An 18,055-nucleotide genomic window follows, 5' to 3' on the forward strand; every position below is an offset into this window, starting at 1 on the left:
ATACGAATAGACTCATGATTTTATTGCAGAGTCTTACGTTACTAATGCATGAACGCGATAACAGCCGCGCTCGTTGGTAGTCTGCCACGTTAGGTTACCCGAGCTCCCTAAATTAGCATTCATTTTGTACGATGTGCGTCTTCCCAACACACACTGCTTGCAGGTCTTGGGTGAGATGTCAGGGCTCATAGCGGAAACGTCATTTGTTGCCTGAGTGGCTAGGTTGCATACTGCGTTTTCGCCACAGGGTAACGTTTGTTGAATGGGCAGACGCACGGAACACAAGATTCGTAGTCACTTTTGGAGTTAGATCGACTTATGCATTCTCTCCAACTTGCTGCGCCGAATGCGCAAGTACACTTGCACAGACACCACAGAACAATATTAGGTGAAAGTTAGATTACACGTCTTCTATTTCGAATAAGCCGGAACTGCCATTACTTGAAAGGTGGCAATATTTATTGAGATGGATAGTTGGATGAAAAACTTTATTAGGGTCCTTAAGGGCAGGCGCTAGCTCGCGTTATGCCCGACAGATAACAAGACGATCACGCGTGTTTTTCCGCTCTCTTGCAGAGAATGGTGGGACGTCGATTGCTTTAGTCACATGGTACATTTCTCACACGTCGCCCTCTCACCTGCTCTCAGAATGCACGCCGTATTCCAGTGGCGGGTCGAGCGTACCTGCTCTCACTGCGCTGCCACGCGACTCCGCACTGCGCGGCGCCCTGTTCCTCTTCTCCCAATGGAATGCGCCATAAGTCATTGAAGAGTGCACATGCATTCGTTGTCTGAATTTCGGGGTACATTTTGTGAAGAAGTAGGGGGTTTGGGTATGCCCACGCGTCTGTATATAGAAGCCTTAGTGTTAAAGCCTGAGGTCTATTGAGTTTACAATGTGGGAGGGGGTGGATTCTCCGAGCCAAGTAAAAGTGCTTAGTAATTTCGTTGTACGAGGAAGGAAAGTCCCGATTGTCAGTACCCCCAACGTCACGCTGCCCGGTACTCGTAGCTACGCGGTTGATAATACCTCGCGCAGTATTGTGTGCCGACTCATTGAGGTTGGGCGGGGCACCCTCGATCTGTCCCATGTGGGCTGGAAACCAGATCACTGTGTGTGGCTTGATCTGCTTGCTTCCTAGTATCCCTAGGGCCAGTTCGGATATGGTTCCTCTGGCAAATGCCCGAACGGCTGATTTCGAGTCACTGTAGATTGATGTCCTCTTGTCATCTAATAAGGCCATCGCTATTGCAGCCTGCTCTGCGATCTCAGAGGACGTCGTCTGAATCGAGATTGCGTTCGTTATATGACTTTCATGGTCTACGCTAACCGCAGCGAAGGCCTGTCCATCGGCGAATATATATTGAGGGAAAAATAAAATAGAAAAACGGGACGACTTTAGTTTGAAACTTCCGCGCCACTACCACTCTGGGACACGTTGGATATCGACAGCGTCTGATTGGAGCTCATTGGTGATTCTGGAATGAGGGGTGATAGCGTACCATTCAAAGGTAACGAAATACTCAGCCTAGAAATTTTTGAATGTTATGGCTTTATCGAAACGACCCGCATACACAAGAATACCGTAATACCTGTGGTGCCTCTTTGACGTCATAGGCGACATAGTCAGCGCCAGACATTCAATATAATATGGTTGATGGTGATTTCCTACTGAGTAGTAACTGTGTGTAACTCAAGCAAATACAAATACGGTTTTGAAAGATTACTGTACCTGTATGAGCTGCAAAAGAACCAAAATTAGGACTAATTGGTATGCATTATTCCTTAATACAAAGCGCCAACAAAGAAGGAACTTAAAATCACCTGTTGTATGTCCCTTCTATTTCTCTCTTTAGCGACGGGTTAGTAGGATACTGAAAGCAAACAATGAAGAGCGTTGGATTACTGTTACTATCACTCTTTGGGGAATTCCGAAACATTTGCTCTCTTGAAAACAAGTTATTAGAGGATATAATGTTCCTTTACAAACAATACTTTGATTGATTTCGGTTTCTCTTGCTGCCATTAGGGGCATGGAATACTGGCATCTGCACGCTGAACGACTTCTTGAGAGTGACCTTAGCTGGGGTCGAGTACTTCCTTCTTCAGTAAGACTTTCAGGTTAGGGGCGTCGTAGGCATTGTGGATTTAAAGGGCCTCAACGTCTATCATATGGCTCACTTCACGCCGTCTGTTATAAGAATGCTCGTCGACCTTATACAGGTAAGTGCAGGAACTTTTGTTGCCTGCCGAGAACAAGTCTTTATAGTTGCAGAATTGAATATTGCTCAGAGCTTTCAGAGACAGAAGAACTGTCCGCAGAAAAGACATGCCTTTAAAACCAGGAAGTCGCCTCTGCTTATATATGATTGGTTGACTGATTGAGAGTAACGTCACAAAGCAACACTCGGGCTACGAGAGATGCCGTAGGGAAAAGCTCCGGATTAAATTCGACCCCCTAGGGTGTTTTTAACGGGCACCTACATTTAAACGCACGAGCGTTGTGGAGTTCACCCTCCAATAGAAATGCGGCCACCACGGCAGTAAACGAACCGGCTACCCTGTGGGACTCAGCAGCTCAGCGCCACACCCACTAAGTCACAGCAGGCAGGTGCTTTTATGCGAGAGTTGCAGTCAGATATTTGTAACACTACATTTAGACTTTTTTTCTTGAGCGCCACCATCTGACACTATTTCGTGCGTTGAGTCAAATAGACAATTTTTAGCATGGCTGCGACCCATGGCTTATGTCTGAGAATATGGAGCATGAAACATTCGTTCTAGCCTACAAGCAGGCATGTAGCGACCTGCATGGTGCTTTAGGTACGGAGCACTCCAAGTAGGTTTGAAACACACCCTTACATTTGCGGCGGCTTACATTTCACAACGAGATGCTGAAAGCAGCGAAGTCTTTGGATTGCGCGACACAGCAGTGCAGATCACAATTTATATCGCCATAGTTTGACCAGCAAAATGTCCACAGCTTCAATTAATCGTATTTCAAATTTTCCCATAAGCAGTTTTCTAGATGAAATATATACCATTGTTTATTTATTTATTTACTGCACGCTCAAGGCTTTGCTATTTGGTATTTGATATGTGCTGATAGTCTCGTCGTTAGGTGTAGTTGGCCTTTGTTTAACTGTTAATACTTTACACAGGTGGAACAGAAGAAGATATTGTTAAAGATGACTGACCATCACAGATTATCTTTTATTTATTTATTTATTTATTTATTTATTTATTTATTCATTCCTTAACCACCCCCAGCATCGGAATAACATATTTTTTGGCATGTGACGTCATGGCTCAGACCATGCGAAACTTCCCCTATTAATGGTGTCATTGAACGGCTACATCGAAGTTTTAACGGCGGATCTGTTTAAGCTTTTGGTTAGGCCGTGGAGCGTTAGCAGAAAACTGCGCCTGACGATGACGTCACCGCGCGTCGCCTAGCAACCCCTCGCACAGCATGTGCGAGGTGTGGCTAGGCGACGCGCGGTGACGTCAACCACCCTCTCCCAGGTTACCCTCGCCACAGCGCGAGGCGCGGCCGACGTATCCGGCGTTCGTCGGCGTGCCTCGGCTGCAGCCGGCGTAGAGATGCGACATGCGGCATTTCGCGCCGGCCTCGTCAACCAGAATGGACATCTTCGTCGCGTCGAGCAAGATTGGCTGGTGGATAGCCGTGATTATGGAAGGCGCGAAAACCGACCCCTCTATAGTCCAACGTCTGCGCCGCGTCGCCTAGTAGTAAGTGGCTTTTTTTGAAATAAGAAAAGAAGATAAAAGTGCAGTACTGTAACTGTCTCTCGCTGGGAGGTCACCTCGACAGTACTGCACGGGGTAGGGATAATGAGAATAAAAGAGTGAGGAGTGAAAAGAGTAGAGCGGTAAGACCCCAAAGAAGGGATGAAGAAGTAGCAAAAACGGGGCTTATAGCCGCGTGTAAAGGTTCGTGAACTGAACTGAACTGAACTTTATTTGGTCCTGAGAAGAGCAAGTCCCCCTAAGGGGTCTCGTCTGCGGGCCGCGTCCACGACGGGACCGGGAGGTGCAACTCGGTGGCCAGGTCGTGGGCTCTCTGGACAGCCCGAAGTTGGTCGTCCTCGTGGGGACTGGTGAGGAGAGCAGTTCATTCTTCTTCCGTGGCTGGAGACCCTGCAGCCGCGCGCAGCATGGAGCATTGCCACAGCATATGTGGTAAATTACATCTCGGGAGCCCACATCGAGGGCAACCCGGCTTTATTTCACTTATGAATCGTGAATAAACGTTAGGTGAAGGGTAAGCGCCTGTTTGTAACAGTCGCAAAGTGAGAGTTTGCGGTCTCGTGAGATGAGGGTGAGGTAGAGGAAACTTTCTGCGCTCAAGGCGGTAGTGATGACAAACTTCGTTGTACGTTAGGAGCGGGTCCCGCCGCCATGGCTCGCCCTTGGGCCTCGGGCCGCCCTCTTCGCTCGCGCGGCGAGTAAGGTCTCGCGCCTGGGAGTGAGCTAGCTCGTTGGCGTTAGGGACAAGGGGGTGAGCATCTTGGCCCACGTGGCCGGGGAACCAGATCAAGTGTTTAGTAGCGGCCCACGTTGCACGCGAGAGCACGCGGGCTGCCTCTTTACAAACCGAGCCGGCGCGAAAGGCCTGTGCTGCGGCTTTGGAGTCTGTGTAGACTGTTGTGCGATCCGTGGTCGCCAGAGCTAATGCTATAGATACCTGTTCTGCGCGGTCTGCATCCGTGTTGGGGAGTGTTAGAGAAGTGAGGTGTTCGCCTTGCAGCGACGTAACGGCTGCGACGAAGTGCTTAAATTTGACGTACTGAGCGGCGTCTACGAATGCTACCGAATCTGGCATTGCGGCAGCCGTTTTGAGGAGGGCGGCTGCTCTAGCCTTACGTCGGCCGGGATTGTATTGCGGGTGCATGTTACGTGGAAGCGGGGGAACGATGAGGCGTTCTCGAAGCTCTGACGGCAGCGTGCACTCTCTTTGGTTGATTATTGGAGAGCTTATTTTGAGGTAGGACAGGAGTTGCCTTCCCGCCTCAGTCGAGGAGAGTCGAGCAATCTGGGCTAGCTTCTGGGCCTCGACAATCTCACTGAAAGTGTTATGAAGGCCTAGTGCCATAAGTTTCTTTGTGTTGGTTTGAATGGGGAGTCCAAGTACCTGTTTGATACTCTTTCTAATGACCAGATTGAGCTTGTTCTCATCCCCATTTAGTCCAGGGGTGAGCTACGGCTACGTAATTGATGTGGCTCATTAGAAAAGCATGGAAGAGACGCCGTAGATTTTCTTCCGATAGTCCGCCTCGTTTGTTGGCAACGCGTTTGATTAGTTTAGACATGGAGTCTGCTTTAGCGGCTATGCGCTCTATGCTGAGTCCGTTCCTGCCGTCCTCCTGCAGGATCACTCCTTGTATACGAACCGAAGTGACTTGTGGAATTTGCGTACCGTCTTCTGTGTATATTGAAATGGGTGAGTTGGGAAGCCATTTGGCACCTAGTTTCGGTCTGTACAGTAAAAGTTCAGACTTTTTGGCCGATAGCCGTAAACCCGTCTGTCGGAGATAGGCCTGTACCTTGTGTACCGCCGTCTGTAGATTGCGTTCGATGTCCCCGTCGCTACCGCCCCCACACCAGATGGTAATATCATCGGCGTAGAAAGCGCGGCCGAGGCCATCGATTGAGCTCCATTCTCTCTCGAGAGCACTCAAAACTAAGTTGAAGAGAAATGGAGAGAGCACTGCTCCCTGCGGTGTGCCTCTGGGACCCAAGTCGTACGTCTTGGAACCCAAACTTCCTAGTCTAATGGTGGCTTTGCGGTCTTTGAGAAACGACCGCACGTATGCATAGAAGCGGTTGCCGAGTCCAGCATCGCCAATCGCTTGTAGTATGTGCGAGTGTTTAACGTTATCGAAAGCCTTTTTTAGATCTAGTGCGAGCACGGCCCTGGTGTCCCGGGACTTGCCCGTTAAGATTTTGTAGTTTTAGAATAAGCATGACGTCCTGTGTCGACATGGATGGGCGAAAGCCTATTTGATTAAAAGGGAGGAGGTGTTTCTCTTCCGCATGTTTCGTGGCCCGTTTGAGAATGACGTGCTCAGCCACCTTGCCCACACACGAGGTGAGGGAGATGGGCCTGAGCGAGTCAAGCTCAAGAGGTTTGCCCGGCTTAGGTATGAGCACGACGGCGGCTTCGCGCCACTCAAGCGGGACTTCGCCGGATTCCCATACCTCGTTGATGTGTTTGGTGAGGAGGTCTATGTCCTCGTCCGCTAGATTTTTGAGCAGCTTATTTGTAATGCCGTCAGGGCCAGGGGCTGATCTACAACTCAGCTCAGCGAGTACTGCCCGCACCTCCGCACTCGTGAAGGGAGAAACCAATGGGTCTCCTTCCGTGTGCATTGGAGGTGGGGGGTAATCCGTGTCTGAGCTCGACTCGGTACAGAGGTAGCGCGACGCGAGCTCGTGTGTAATCTGTTCGTCCGTAAAGTTTTCCTTGCGAAGCTTATGAATTAAGCGGTCTATGGTGAGTTGCTGATTGGATTTCGTGGGTTTGTCGCCCAACAGATGTTTGAGCAGGTTCCATTTGGATCGTTTACTCATCTGTGCTTCTACCGAATTGCATACTTCGTCTCATTGCTGTCTAGCTAAAGTGCGACTGTGCTCTTCGATTTGCTTGTTGAGCTCCGCGATCTTTTTGCGAAGATGGCGGTTGAGCTTTTGCGTTTTCCGTTTTGCCTGTAAGGCTTGCTGCGCCTCAATGAGGTGAGCAAGTCGGCTATCCATGCGCTCTACATCGCGCGTGGTTTCTATTTCTTTTGTGGCTCTCGTTACGTCCTCTTGTAACCGAGCGAACAGGTCTCGAACAGAGGTGTAGGTGTTTTCGTCTTGCTTCCTAAGGGTGCGAAAGTGATCCCAGTCGACCACCTTGAATTTACGGGGTGGGGGCCTGGATACGGCTAGGGTGATGTTACAGATGTAGTGATCACTACCTAGGTTGACCTGTGTGTTAGTCCACGTAGAGTTGCGGATGTTTTGAACTAGTGCTAAGTCTGGAGTAGTATCTCTTGTTACCGAGTTACCCGTGTGTGTAGGGAACGCGGGGTCTGTGAGTAGTGTGAGACAGCTGTGTGCTATCTGCGTGGCAAGCGCTTTGCCTTTCGAGTGGAGGTAACCGTAACCCCAATCGGGGTGCGCAGCATTAAAATCGCCTGCAATCAATAGCGCGTTGTCGCCTGCTATCTTGCATGCTTTCTGAAAGAGGGCTATGAAAGTTTCTCTGCTGTCGGCAGGTGAGCTGTATACGTTAAGAAGAAAGACCGACTGTTTGAGGTGTGCGTTCGGAATGAGTTCTATCAAGATGTGTTCGACCTTGAGGTCAGGGCGAACTTCATGCTTTGTGTACGAAAAAGATTTCGCAATACAAGTGGCAATCCCCCGTTTACCCTTCCGAAAGACTGACTCTACGCGGTATCCTCGCAATGCGGGGCTATCGGTGAGCGTCTCTTGAAGGAGGAGGACAGAAGGGTTCTCAGCATTTGAGCGCAATAATTGTTGTAAGGCGTCCTTCCGTTTCGGGAAGCTAAGGCAATTCCATTGCCAAATGGTGTGATTGTTTGAGGTAGCCATGTTTAATGATGAAGTATTGGCCGGCCCTGCATCTGTTGATGCCGGTCGGCTTCGAGGATTTGCACTCGTGCAGTTATTTCAGTCATTTGAAGTTTCAGCGGGTTGATTTCGGACAATATGTCTGCACGGAACTGTTCTAGCAGCGCCGTCAGGTGTGCTATTATGCTCGACATCGTCAGAGGTTCTTCGGCCTCTAGCGCGGAGCCAGCGCGCTTTTTCGCGCCGCGTACTGGGTTTGAGGCAGCGGGAGGGTCACTCGCGTTGCTCTCGCGTTTCTCTAGACGCTGTGGCGTTTGTGGCGTTTTATTGCGATAGCAATTATATGGACACTCCAATGCAAATTTCTGCCGTCGGCGTCGCCGTCGTCGTCGCCGTTGCCGTCGCCTTCGCCGTGAGGTTCCGTATGACGTCAAAGGCGATGAAATTGTCGCCGCGCGCCGAACGCTGTATGTGCGAGTGAAAGGGGGCGAGGGACGCGCGCTTTCACGGGGGGTGAACGCACGGCGGAGAACGCGCGCGTTCTGCGGCACAACGACGTTTAGCTGCGACGTTTAGCGGCGACGTTTAGCTGCGGCACAAAATGCCTATTTATATAAAAACGTTGTGAGGCGAGAAGGTGGTAAAGACTTCCGACGCTGCTCGACGAGTGTCCCGTTCTGATCTCGTGGAAAACCTCCGAGCCGCCCCCAGAGGCTCCAGCAACAGTCACCAACGCCGCGCGCGTTTTGTGCGAACGCGGGCAAAACGCCGACGGCGTCGACAACAGTTCTGTGTGTTGCCGGTGCTGCTGCATAAGTTTGTACAGCTGATAAAACTACTATCCTCACTCCGTATAGCTCTCTACAAATTTGCTATCGCAAGTGATGCTTCGCCTTTCGGGTGAAACTGCGACTTTTTAAGGAGCGCCGAGTTTGAGGCAGCGGGAGGTTCACTCGCGTTGCTCTCGCGTTTCTCTAGACGCTGGGGCGTTTTAAGGAGCGCCTTGATCTCAGAAAGCTCTTTGCGAAGAAAAGTATTCTCGCGTTCGAGAGTTTGAATTTTGTCTGCTACGTGCTGTGGCAATGATCCCGAACGCGCGGGTGCGCGGGTCTCACCTTTACCGGTGACCTTGTCGACCCAAGTGGGCTTGGAGGTGTCCGGGGCCCGTGAGCTGCCCGGTGTGGCCCAGTCTTGGGGTTGAACGACATTATAGGTGTAGACTGGGTGTATGCTGCAGGCAGGAGGCTTGCAGCGGGCACCGGTGACGAACGGCTCTTGTTGCGACGTCTTCGACGTTGGCGACGGCGCCACACGAGGTAGGGTACTTGATAGCGGCTCCGGCAGGTCCAGTCGCCCGTTACATGCGCGCCTCCACACAGCGCGCACTTGGGTGCAGAGCATACGTGGTCCGGTCCGAGAGGTCCGTGGCCGCACTCATCACACACCTTGTCGGTGGGGTGCGGGCAGACGTCCTGGCGGTGACCCACTCGGCCGCAGTTGCGGCAAGTGTCTATTTGGCGTTTGTAGAGAGTGCAGCGATACATGATCGGTCCGCAGTAAACATAATTTGGTACCTTGAGGCCGTTGAACAGGATGACGACCGTGGTAGTGTTCTTGATTCGGCGTGCGCCGAGCACTGTTGGGTTGCGTGGCGTTCGTAGCATGCGTTGCAAGTCGGCGTCGGTGAAGTCGACGTCGACGCCTCGTATCACCCCGCGGCAGGAGTGAGCCGGCGGGGTAAGATAGGTAGCGACTCGGTGTCGCTGATCGGTGAGAATAATTTCTTGAACGGTGCAATAAGCAAGAGCATTCGTTTCTTGCGGTGTGCTCACCATCAAGATGTTCTGCATCGAGTTCGAGCAGACGATGTCTTCTTCGGTAGCCGATGGCGTCAGGCGTGCGGCCATCGTGAGTGCATTGAAAACTTGTGTTGACTGCAGTGACGTACCTCGAGACCGCCGCCCGGGCGAACGACGATTCTGAAGTGATCCTTGGGTAGATTCGGCAGCTTGCTGGCAGTAGCGAGCCTTTTAAGTGGACCGGGCGGTTTGGCGCCAACTGCGGCGCCATGTTGCCCTACATGTTGCGGTGCCTTTGCGGCGACCTGTGCTTTGCTTGCGTTGCGACGACGATGGGCTGGGAGCCAGCCACATCCTGCGGCGGCTTCGGGAGAGATTTCTTCGCCTTCGACCATAGATCCTAGTGGCATGCTTGCAGCTGCGGTGGCGAGCGCCGGGCGGCGCGGCGCCGAGAGAGCGTAGTCGTGGTAGGCCTAGGGAACGCTAAGGTGCGCATTCGGAACTGAGCTTCAAAAAGGGGTAAAGATGGGGCCTACCGGGATAAATTTGGTATCCAAATATTCCCAGTGACTTGCCGGCGATGATCCGGTATTGCAGATACGACGAAGCTGGCATCGACCGATTGAAATTGCATCGATGTCGGGAGCCGTGGGGTACACGTCCGCACTACTCGCCGCCACCTAGCGGTCTAAAGGTTCGTGGACTCAAAAAACTCGAGCAGAGATGTGAAGGTTCGCTTGGTTATAGATGGATGTCCACGGGGAAAAAGGATAACGTTGGCGTTGCCGGATGGGAGTCCAAGGCGGCGATATGCGGCTGTTAATGAATCGCGGGCGTGGGAATAGCCGGCGCAGTCAAGAAGAATGTGGCTCAGAGTTTCATCTGAGCCATCGTTGCAACTGAGGCAGACAGAACTGATGGCAATGGAGATGACGTGCCGGGCAGAGTCGAAGGGGCAAACAAAGTTGGTAAACGGTACGTCAGGGGCGTGTGCCTGTTTGGCTAGGTCGTCTGCCAGTTCATTTCCTTGAATGCCGGCGTGTGAGGGGACCCATTGAAAGAGAAGGTCGCAACCCTTTTTTTGTGCGTGTGCAAACTTCATGGAAAGTCGTTGGGCAATGAGCGGACCTCTTTCCCCTTTAATCAGGGTTTGTAGGGCGGCGCGAGAGTCAGTAAGTAGGGCGACAGCAGGGGGAAGTGTTCAAGAACAAGATCGGCAGCCAGGTCAAGGGCTGCGAGTTCGGCCAGGGATGAGCAGCTGCCGTGTAGGCGACACTGTTTGCGAGCTGAGAGCTCCGGGATGGTGCAGGCTGCTGCTGCGGAGCCGTCCTTGAGGACGGAGCCGTTGGTAAACACTTTCACGCGGCCAGAAAGTCTTTCATGAAAAGTCGGCGGCGACTTCCTGGAGAATGGCGCAAGTGGGGGCGTTACGTTTGCTCCTAATACCCCGAATGGTTGCATGAATGACGGGTGGGCGGTGACGGTGGGGAATGGGGGGAAGCCAGCCACAGTTGGGGGCGGGTACGAAGGAGTGAAATTCAGCTGCTCGCCGTCCCATGCAGGAGTGGGGGAGAGAGTGAAGTCGCAAAACAAGGTCTTGTCCTTGGCGTGTGCGTTGGAGTTGCTCGACGTGGTTGAGAGCGCGCCATTGTGTTCTGACAGATAGGGGGAAGTCCTTTTGCTTCCGCGAGGGTGGGCCTATTGGCGAGTTGCGCGGGAGGCCGCACAGTTGTCGAATAACTTGCCTGTGTTGCGTGTCTAGGGTTTCCCATTGGGAGGGTCTCAGAGATGCCAAAGGAAGACCGTAGAGACATCTAGACGTTGCGACAGCGTTGTACACCCTAAGAGCCAGTTGCGGTGAGCACCCGCGGCCTCGAGCAAGGAGGGAGCGCGCGGCATTTGCAACTTTGGTTGAACCCTTGCGGAGTGCCTCTACGGCATGGTTTCCAGCTGAGTCTGTGGTCGATTAGTACGCCAAGGTAGCGAACTCGGGCTGACCACGGGATGAGTACACCGCGCAGATTGAGGCGAGGAACCTGGTAGCGTCCGCGAAGCCGGGGGTGTACGAGTAGAGCCTCGGTTTTACTAGGCGAAAGATTGAGTCTAGACGCATGCGCATTGTATACGAAACTAGAAGTTTCAGGATGATACGAAACTGCGAAACTCGCTGCACGTGCGGCCACCAGTATCCATGGATCAGCCCCTCTTGCTCGACGAGACGCGGATGTGGTTCATTCTGGGTGACGAGACCGGCACGAAAATGCAGCATGTCGCATGTCGACGCCGGCTGCAGCCGGGGCACGCCGACGAACGCCAGATACGTCGGCCAAGCCTCGTGCTGCGCTTTCGCTGGCGTGGCGTCCCTGTGCCGAGCGCACTGGTGCGTCAGCGCTACGTCGGACTATGAAGTGGCCTTTAGAAGACTGCGCGTCGCGTCCGTATACTCGGGATCGGCAAAGTTTGGCTCAGAATCAGCCAAGACAAACCAAGTTAAGCAAAGGAAACCAAATACAAGGCTAAGAACCAGCTAAGCCAAAGAGGATATGGTCATCCTGAAACCAAGTTAAGCAAAGCTAAAGCTAAGAACCAGCCAAGCCAAATCAAGTTGAGCAAAGGAAAGCAAAGTGAAAGCTAGGCAAGGGCTATCAGCTTCGCTGTTTGTCCCATCTTCGCGCCACTTAGTGTGAAGCTACCCCAAATTATTTTCTTATAAGTAATTCCTGTGGTAATCTCTCGTTTGGTTGGCGCTCAACTGGGCCCCAGTGTCAGTGTTACGGACAACCAGGCAAGGCGCCAGGGTGTAACGCGGTACTTCCTTGAACGTTTCTGGTACGTCGGAACAATATTCATAATTCCTTATTCCGTGCGGTATGGGTGGTTAATGAACCTAGTTCAAAAGCTTCTAACAGGGCGCGCTCAGATAAATTTTATGATGGCACTCCCGTTCTGTGTAAGTGCCCACAAGTTTTAAATCCATTATACATGTTAGTAGTGAATTATCGGTACTTGTGAATTTTCATTTTCCCTGCGAATAGTCTTGCCGGTTGGAGATGATGTCGACGCAAACCTCGACGGACCCTTCAGCCTTGAGGCTGTATTAGGAAGCACCTTAGGGCCGAGCCTTGTCCCTCGTCGTCGGTTGTCCGTAGCTCTGGTTTGCATGGAGACCGCTAGGGGCGCTGTGGTGCACAAGGGCTATATAAGCGCTGTATATACTGTACACATGTGCAGTATATATATATATATACATATTATACATTATATACATATGTAACACACACACACACACACATATATATATATATATATATATATATGGGGATTCACGGTTACCCGAATGATCCCCCGGTGCTTCGCCGACTCATCATCGTTGACTTTGTGAATATGCGGTGACTTTTTTAAAATGCGTGGAACATGGTACTGTGATTAACATTAATTTGTGTTTCTATCAGGCAGATGACCAACAACGTGCGTACTCCTTTTTCAGGACTGTTTGCCTCTGCGCCTGAAAGGATTATACATTATCAACAATCCTCCAATATTTGACGTCTTCTTTGCAATTGCCAAGACCTTCCTTAAGGCAAAACTAATAAAGCGGGTAAGACTTGCCTGCGTATATTTATTAAAATATTCATTGTTTAGTATTCACGGCTTCGGGTTTCCTCCGACAGTGCGAGCAAGAAAAACAAAACTCTGCATGAAAGAACATTGTGAAGGAAGTTAACTGTTGAAACGTAACCTCGAAAAAGATGCTGCAGCATGTCTGCACCGAGCGCAGCAAATAACTGTTGCTAGCCTCGACGAGTACCTCCCAATGATATGACCGCTTCTCTTGAACAGAAAGCAGATACAAACTACAAAAAAAAGAAAAGTGCCCTTCAAAAACAATCTTGCTGAAATGGTGGACATGATGTTGTGCCGGTTGTCCGTACAAGAAAGTAGCACAGTTACATCGTTTTCATTTCAGGTGTATTGCAAGCGAAGCTTGTCTATGTCTAGCCTGAACGTCCGTGTCTGTTCGCAGAAACTATCATCATCAGCAATGGCTCGAGCGTCGTTGTCTTCTTCCACAGTTAGCTACGTTGCCGCTCATCATTCTTGTGAAAGATTATCGGCAACGAAATGAACAGAAGTGAATTTCACTTCTATTTGTGGTCGTAATGGGGAGGCCGCGTTTACGGGGGTGTGAGCCATTGCTTAACGAGTTATGAGTCATTCATTGCCTTACGTGACGGACAGATTTAATTTGAAGCAATTTTGAAAAATCGGAAGTGGCGATGGCGGGCGAATGCTGCTAACCACGCCGCTGAGCAAACTCGATACATCGAACACAAGCGTTTGTGGTTCGACAACACTTGTCCCTCATCAGTAATGATACCGTAATGACCCTCACCCGTAATGACCAAAGCCTTGCAGTATACCACAGTGATCACAAGGCTTCTCTGCTCACTTGCAAAAAATTGACGGGTGAGGTTTCTGATGTTCGATAAACATGTGGTTTCACTGCCAACTTGTCTTCATTGATGTCACCAGTATCCACAGTCCACACAATGCGCATCTCGTTAACCACAACGATACATTATAGTAAACATAAAGTTGATGGCAGAGGTGATGGTTAGGTATATAAAGGGACAAGCTTCGCTTATCATCCATCTTCACGGGCCGACTAAATCCATCTTCACAGGGCCGACGAAATTTTTTCACCCAAGCTGTGATAAAAAAAAAAAAAAGTTGTTGCAGTTTCACCTGAAAGGCGAAGCATCAATTGCGATAGCAAATTTGTAGAGAGCTATACGGAGTAATGACAGTAGCTTTATCAGCTGTATAAACTTGGACATGCAGCAGCACCGGCCACACGCAGAACTTGTCGACGCCGTCGGCGTTTTACCCGCGTTCGCACAAAATGCGTGCGGCGTTGGTGACTGTTGTCGGAGCCTCTGATATAAATATGTACTTGGAGCCGCAGCTTAACGTCGCCTCCCTTCCCCCCCCCCCCCCCCGGCTTTTCGCGCGTCGGAAGAAGGCGCGTTTTCTCTACATATATGGTGATTGTAAAGGAGGAAAGAGACGCCTACTTCTCCAGCCCTTAAGGGAGCACGGCGCAGAACGCGCGTTTGTTCTCCGCCGTGGGTTCACGCCCCGTGAAAGCGCGCGGCCCTCGCGCCCTTTCACTCGCACATACAGCGTTCGGCTGCGCGCGGCGACGATTTCATCTCCATTGACATCATACGGAACCTCACGGCGACGGCGACGACGACGACGACGCCGACGGCAGAAATCTGCTTTGGAGGGTCCATATAATTGCTATCGCAATTAGAGAAAAGTTAAGCAATCAACTTGGCAGGAAAAAAAGTTGTCGCAGTTTCACCTGAAAGGCGAATCATCAATTGCGATAGCAAATTTGTAGAGAGCTATACGGAGTAATGATAGTAGCTTTATAAGCTGTATAAACTTGGACATGCAGCAGCACCGGCAGCACGCAGAACTGTTGTCGACGCCGTCGGCGTTTTGCCCGCGTTCGCACAAAATGCGTGCGGCGTTGGTGAGTGTTGCCGGAGCCTCTGATATAAATAGGCACTTGGAGCCGCAGCTAAACGTCGCCTCCCTTCCCGCCCCCTCCCCCCCACGGCTTTTCGTGCGTCAGAAGAAGGCGCGTTTGCTCTACATATATGGTGATTGTAAAGGAGGAAAGAGACACCTACTTCTGCAGCCCTTAAGGGAGCACGGCACAGAACGCGCGTTTGTTCTGATAAGTGGTTCTTGAGGGAAAGGGAAAGGTTGGCGCTATCTTCTGCAGCCCTTGAGGGAGCACGGCTCAGCGCCAACGTTTGTTCTCCGCCGTGCGTTCATTCCCCGTGAAAGCGCGCGTCCCTCGCGCCCTTTCACTCGCACATACAGTGTTCGGCGGCGCGCGGCGACGATTTCATCTGCATTGACGTCATACGGAACCTCACGGCGACGGCGACGCCGACGGCAGAAATCTGCTTTTAAGTGTTCATATAATTGCTATCGCAATAAAATGTCGGAAATACGGAATGGAGATCGAATACGTAAGAAAGAGGACACAATACAAGTCCCGATATTCGACCTAAGGTTTATATCGGAAGGCGCGAGTATAAACGTGCTTCGAAAATGAGCTTTCGTTCTGCGCTCATGATGTGTGATATTCGTTGCCTCCCTGTAATATTTACGCACTGAACTTATGACGTGAAGAGAAATTGCTATTTCATAAGCGTCCCTTACGTCGGTCATATCAGCACGTTTATGTTGCGCCTCTTGAAAGTAGCTGGGTCGCGGCGAGCGCTTGCGACCATCTACGTAAGTGAGCACATTAGTCGCCGGGTGTGTGCACACTGACTCCTCTTGCTTATATTTCTTCTCCTTGACTTCCCCTCGCGTAGGGTAGCCGAGTGGGCGCGACTGTGGTTGACCTCCTTGTCCTACTTCTTTATCTCACTCTCTCTCTCTCTCTCGGCATGTCTAGCGCAATAAACTCCGACACTTTTACAGATGTTGTTTTTACAGATTCACCTTTTTGGCTACGATTTGGAGGAACTGCGCCATCTCGTGCCGGATGACGTCATTCCGGAAGAACACGGAGGGAAGAACGAAAGCTACGACTACGACCCAGTGGTGGTGGTGGTAAAAAGCGTTTATTGTGTGTACAGAGAGGTGTGGGCCCCCCTGTGGGGCCCTGCATACTGGGTGGGATCCTTAGTCCGGGACCCCATTAGTCGAAGCCGCCAGCCTGGCTCTCTGGACCAAGGCCTTTTGGGCCTGGAGGTCTGAGCAACCAAGCAGGGCTGCCTCCCAGTCCTCTCGGGTAGGGTTGGGGTTGGGGGTAAGGGCTGGATTACTTTGGCAGGCCCAGACCATGTGGAAAGTGTCTGCCACCTCCCCACAGTAGTGGCACGTGCCGGTGACCATTGGGTCAAAATGTTTGAGGATTGCTGGGCAGAGCATCGTGTTTGTGAAAAGCCGATAAAGAATGCGTTCGTTGGCCTTCCCCAGGCCCTTGGCGGGCGCTGGGTACATGCAATGTTTATCCTTATAATATTCTGAAATCTCCTTAAATCGAAGCAATAGTTCTTCCTCTAGGTCATTGGGGTTGTTAGGAGGTACCCGGGAAATGAGTGCTCGGGCAGCTGCATGAGCAGCCTCATTCCCCCTAACGCCCTGGTGACCTGGTGTCCATACGATATGTTTAGGGGAGGGATCTGTGTCCCTCATACAGGTTCCCAGTATTTTCTCAGCAAGGGGGGTGACCCAGCCTGCCTCATAATTTCGGCATGCGCTTCGCGAGTCGGTTATGATATGTTTAGATTGAGAGTCGGATGCTGCTAATGCAATGGCTACCTCCTCCGCCTGTGTTGTTCCCGGTGCTCTAAAAGAGAGTCCGTCTATCTGCCTTTGTTCGTGGACCACCGCTGCCGTATACCACCCCCGTGGATTTGGACCGGCGATGTCCACGTAATAGACTCCGTGTTTCTGGCTATAGTATCTTTCTAAGGCTTGTGCCCTAGCTTGTCGGCGTCCGTTATGGTCCTATTTGTCCATTTTCGTGGGAAGTGGGTGAACTATGGTGGCGCGTCGCCATAGTTCAGGTATCCTTACCCGCTCCTGTATGTGTACGTCGTGTTGGATGTGTAGTTGGGCCAAAAGGTTTCGCCCGGATCGTGTTTGTGCTAATCTTGTGTATTGGTTTGTAAGATGAGCCTCCTTGAGCTCCCTGTAGGTGTTTACCACTCCTAAGGCGAGGAGGCGCCCGTTGGATGTGGAAACCGGGAGGTCAAGAGCTCGTTTGATCATTTTGCGTATGATGACCTCTATTTTTTCCTCCTCGTGTTTGCGCAAATAGAGGTAGGGTACCGAGTAGAGGATTCTACTGGTGACAAACGCATGTGCTAGCCGCACAGAATCCTTGCTTCTGAGCCCTCCTCGTTTATTGGATACCCTGCGGACCATCCGGCCCACCTGATCTCCAATCTTGCGTAATTTGTGTAATGTTGTATCCACTTTCAGTTGATTGTGGATGAAAAGGCCAAGTATTCTTATCTCTCTTGCCTCGGGGATAGGTCCACTCGTGGAGAAGGAACTGAAGAATGCAGAAAGTTTCTACCAGGCGCTGGGCTCTTACGGATACCGCGAAGCATTGACTCAAGCGGCGCCTGAAGCGAACGGCGTGCGCATTGAAGAGGAACTGTCAAGTGAAGAATACGTGCACCTTTGAGCAACCTTTCAATGGGCTTAAACGTGGTGGTTGCTCTCACTTTCTTTTTTTTGCATATTGCTGATGCTTTTTAACGCGGCAGCGTTAAGGGCCCCGTGTCGCAGAAAATCCGGCGTCGGTGCCGGCGTCCGCGGCCGGGAAAATCATCCCCAACCACGCAGGCCCTTCTTCTTCTTCTTCTTCTTCTTCTTTCTGGTGTGTTACGTGCCAAAACCAGTTATGATTATGAGGCACGCCGTTGTGGAGGGCTCCGAAATAATTTTGACCCCCTGGGGCTCTTTAACGTGCACTACAACGCAAGCACACGGGCGTTTTTGCATTCCGCCTCCATCGAGATGCGGCCGCCGCGGCCGGGAGTCGATTCCGCGATCTCGTGCTCAGCAGCGCAACGCCTTAGCTGACTAAGCCACCGCGGCAGGTACTCAG

The 18,055-nt window shown here is 51.3% G+C and overlaps 1 long non-coding RNA gene across 1 annotated transcript in view; it reads left to right on the top strand.

The window, feature by feature from the left end:
* LOC125943005 (uncharacterized) overlaps positions 1–17,789 on the top strand; it is a 29,682-nt gene extending 11,893 nt beyond the window's left edge. Inside the window, exons 3-6 of the long non-coding RNA XR_007465484.1 lie at positions 2,031–2,224; positions 12,887–12,997; positions 15,925–16,035; positions 17,489–17,789. This is a non-coding gene — a long non-coding RNA (uncharacterized LOC125943005). The remainder of the gene's footprint in view (positions 1–2,030; positions 2,225–12,886; positions 12,998–15,924; positions 16,036–17,488) is intronic.
* Positions 17,790–18,055: the final 266 nt, after the last annotated feature.

Source organism: Dermacentor silvarum, chromosome 2 (assembly GCF_013339745.2).
Source record: "Dermacentor silvarum isolate Dsil-2018 chromosome 2, BIME_Dsil_1.4, whole genome shotgun sequence".
In the NCBI taxonomy this organism is placed as follows: Eukaryota; Metazoa; Arthropoda; class Arachnida; order Ixodida; family Ixodidae; genus Dermacentor; species Dermacentor silvarum.